General features: G+C 39.5%; 1 protein-coding gene across 2 annotated transcripts in view; it reads right to left on the minus strand.

The window, feature by feature from the left end:
- sdc4 (syndecan 4) overlaps nt 1-4,718 on the minus strand; it is a 26,267-nt gene that overhangs the window by 20,371 nt on the left and 1,178 nt on the right. The window lies entirely within an intron of this gene.

The following is a 4,718-nucleotide window of genomic DNA, read 5'->3' on the forward strand; positions in this document are numbered from 1 at the left end:
GGCCTGCTGTGTTCATCCAGCTGTACACCTTGTTATCTCAGATTCTCCAGCATCAGCAGTTCCTACAAGGACAGAGTTAGGTTCTTGTTAACAGTTTACAAGAGAAGAGGTCATCTGGGCCATTGGAACTTTTTCTGCTTCACTTTTACCCCTGTCCCCAAAAGAGGTTCTATTTAGGGAAATGAAACAAGGCAGGTAAATGGAGTTAAGATACAAACAAATGAAGGAGCAGAACAGTCTTGACAGGCTGAATGGTCTCCTGTTCCTTTTACAATTTCTCACCATGACGCCAATTTCTCACCATGACGCCACTGTAAGCCAACCTGTGAAAAGAGTCTTGTTCCCAATTCTATTGTTCATTACTTCTGTCTAAAGAGAAAGAGGGACCTAGAAGATGTGATCAAGATCTATGACCTAACCATTAAGTCACTTCTGTTTTTGTTGTCATATAGATCCCTCCACATCCAGGTGGAATGTCACCAACTGACAAACAAGCAGCAAATAGTGCCCAGGAAACTCCCTAGGAAGTGGAAAGAACTGTTTCAAGATGGAATTCAAACTCTCTGCAAAACATCCAGAGCAAGGTCATACCATGCAACCCTACCCAAAAATCATTCTCTCAGTACACAAACTCAGTGCTCCATTTGCCAACTGTTATTGCTACAACCTTTCACTGAACTGTACAAAAGCAAGTTGACCTTAACCCTGTCCCATTCACCCAAAAAGTTCCTTTCCACCTTGCAGCGGTTGCTGTCTCCCACAACACTGCAGCTTGGTCAACCAACACCTAATCCATCCATGGCAGGTTATTAAACACTGCATGAAAATTTTGCACAGACATGCATTTCTGCCATACTGTCCTGATTATATTTCAGTACTACGAGTGACCAGCAGACCGATAGCTCAGATTCTCTCGTGCATGGCCACGGAATCAGTTCCGTTGGAGGAGAAATGCTTGCACATGCACAAGCACAAGCACGGCTGGTGCCCTATCAGTAATTGACAGGCACACAGACAAGCTGTTAAAATGCTTCCAAGGAGTCTACAAAGTACTGCACAATCCCACAGAGTTGTATTTGTGGCACTCTTAACATAAAAACATGTTTGACAGCAGTACAAGGATATTTAGACAGTTGAGCAAAAGCTGAAAAAGATGTACTCAAGTTTTGAAGAGGGAGGAATACAAGTGTTGATAGCTGAAGGCACTAATAATGGGGTTGATAAGTAACTAGTTCAATATTTGTCAATAACAATTCCATCATTCCACATACTCCTACCAATGTTTAAAAGGGGTGCAAAGAGGGAATGGGATTTGAAAATAAAATGCAGAGTTTGAGGGAAGTATTGACTAACCTCCTATTAAATGGACCTCAACACTAATATGCATTATGTGAAAGATAAAGCCATACCCTGCCATTGGAGCTATCTATGTAATATTGGGCTCTGATCATGATCAGAGACTGCAAATGACTCTTGGATGTGATAATCTGCTGACACTTCATTTGAAGAGTTCAGCAAGTGAAGTTTTCTCTGACCATTTCACATCTTGAGCTTGTCCCACAATTCAGTTACCTTGGATGATCTTTACTGTTCTCCACTATTGTTTCCATGATCCTCAATATCCTCCTGTCTCTCTAGAAGTTTATTTCACCCCCTCCTCAAAGCAGATTAGTTCCATGCTTCTACACACATCACTAAATATTCTGCCTCCAAATTTAATGTCATCTCACTGTTCTGGATTCTTCTGCCCCCAGGCACCTCCCTAAAAGAAAATAGTTAGTCTTCCTCTCTACTCTCAAATCCTTTAAATCATCTTCAATACCTCCATCAGATCACCCCTTTAGTCTATATTTGGAAGGAATACAAATTTAGTTCATATATTGTGAAGCATACTGTACTTTAGCTCATGACATTCTTGTGTCTCTACCACACTTTATGGTAAAAGGCAGACTTTGTTTTGTAAAGTGATGTCTCTACCACAAATATTCCTCCAGGGATGTGCAAGACTCAAAGAACCACCTTCATCTGCAAAATGTGGTTTTTAAAACAAATTCTATTGGTTAGTGGCAGATTTGCCAAATGGAATGTTTCGGCTTGGTGCTGAAGCACTCCGTTTTTTTGGGGGGTGGTTTGGAGATTTATACATTACTTTTTCAGCCTCACTAACAGGAAGGCTGTTAGTACTGATCTGCCCAAGGCATTATGGATAGATTTACAATTCTACCCCAGCATGGATTGGACTAAACCACAAAAACAGCTCCAGTTACGCGAAGAACCTCTACAGTTTTAGTCACCTAACCTGCTTGGTGATATCACCATTGTAGATCATGTGATATTTAACCAAATAAATAATAACCAGACAAATAAACCTCTCGCAGCATTAAGAGTTCAGTCACAAGTAGTAAAGTTAAGGAGATATCAATTAATCCACTTCACCCAAAGTATAGGGTGGATCAGTAAACCCATGCAGGCCAGATTGGAGGGATGCATCACAAATTGTATTAAATATTCTGTAGTATTTCCATTGAAGCTATCATAATGGCTACAATCATTGCCAACTGATAGCATTGGAAACAACTATATTTATGGAAGCAACTGAGGATCAGCATTCATTAAAACAAATCTCAAATAAAAATCTTCCAATGTGTTTGCCAGGCACTACTGTTCAGTTCTGTGATAAATTGACATTTTTGCACGTGGAAGCAAAGAAAGTTACATTGTGCCTCCCAACAGAACACATCACCTTCTATTTTCTTTTGTGCACAGTTTAATGGGTGGGGGAAGAATCCCTTTTAATTAAGGCTTCTTGGTTTAAAAATAATAATTTAGGATGAGAATTTTTCCAGAGAAACATTCCCCAGGAGTCTCTCAAGCAACCATGAGCTAACTTTGTCAACTGTAGGAATTCCTGGAATGTCAAAACATAGATGTCTTCAGCAACATTATAAAATTGTTAAAAGAAACAAAATACACCAGCCACTACTTTGAATGCAGTCTTGTGTTTTAAGTTTTGTGGATGGAAAATAACTTGGCCTGCAGATTGTTTAGCTTTGTTAAACTCATGTTTATCAAAATAAAGGTTCAAGAGAAAATAAATGTTCCAGATACTAAATGTTGAAGTGTTGAGAACACTAAATCTTGATGTTACTTTTTAAAAGATCTAGGCTCATGGGATGGGTGTCATTCTCTCCCATGTTGTCTGGGTGACAAAGTCAGTGAGCACATTTTGAATAGCACCTGAAGTTTTTAAAACCAATGCAAACAGACAACACAAATACCACTCGCAAGAGGGGTCAGAACTCAACATCATCAATAATCCCTTTGCATAAGATAGAAAGATTTCAAGCAATCTTTGTGAATCACTGCACTCTATTTCTGAATATAGATGAAAAGAACTGCAGATGCTATATGAGGAACAAAAAAAAGTTACTGGAAAGCTCAGCAGTTCTGGCAGCATGTTGCAGAAAAATCAGAGTTAATGTTTTGGGTCCAGTAACCCTTCCTCAGAACTTTTTCCAGCAACTTCTAATTTTGTCCCTCACTATTTTTGGAGATAGATTAGAAGTTGATTCAAATCAATGAATGTGACAGTTCACTGCCAGTACCACAGATTACATGGGAATATTACCAACTAACTTAATTCAGGAAATCTATAGTCTCATCTGTAAACTTAGAGCTAAGACCATATGAAATAGAAACAGGAATAAGCAGTTTAACCCAGTGTATTCTGCTCTGCCATTCAATAAAATGGTTGATCTGATATTCCTCAGGTCCACTTTCCTATCTTTCCTTGTAACCCTTAATTCCCTTGTTGATCAAGCATCACAGTCTGAAACATACGCAAGGACTCACCCCCCACAGTCCTGTGGCAAGGAGATCCAAAGACTGAACCCTCAAGAAATTCCTCCTCATCTCAGTCTTAAATTGGCACTCCTTTATTCTGAGACTATGCCCTCTGCTCCTAGAGTTTGCCATAAGGAGAAACATCCTCTCAGCATTTACCTTGTCAAGCCCATTAAGAATCCCACACGATCACCTCTCATTGTTTTAAGCTCCATTGAGTACAGACCCAACCTGTTTAACCATTGCAATTCAGACAAGACAGTCAGCAAAATGCAACTTGTAACATTCAGAGGCACTGATCTTTTACCATTGAAAAATGATTTGGCTGGCTATAGGAAAAGGCCAGGGGAATGTGCTAACTGGACAGGTTTGCGAGTTGGTCAGCATTGGCAAGATGGGCCAAGTGAGGAGCTCCTGTTCTGCAGGACTATAAGTGCAGAAAACATCATTCTGTCTCCCCTCCTTTTGATCTTGATGTTGTGAAGCTAGGTGGGTGGGGGAGGAGAAAAAGAGAAAAGAAATACCTTCCAAAAAGGAAAAACAAAGTTTCAGCAAATTCACAACTAGTACTGAGGTCACTGTGAACTTAGTCTGACACATTGAAACATTGTAATTGCTTGCATTAGCAGTTCAGCGCAGGAAAAACGTGATTGATACTGGAGCAAGAGAGTTAACATTAAAAAAAGAGAAAATGTCCCTTTGAGATTGCAACACATCTGTAAATTCCATAAAAACCCCAAAAACTATTCCAATGGCTTCTAAAGACACTTGTACAGCTTACTAACCGACAAAACATTAATCCAAATATTAAAGACAGTCACGTATATAATTTACCTTTCAAACCAGCCCAAAGGGCAATGACCCACACATTTTAG

Source organism: Rhincodon typus, chromosome 19, assembly GCF_021869965.1.
Source record: "Rhincodon typus isolate 14 chromosome 19, sRhiTyp1.1, whole genome shotgun sequence".
NCBI lineage: Eukaryota > Metazoa > Chordata > Chondrichthyes > Orectolobiformes > Rhincodontidae > Rhincodon > Rhincodon typus.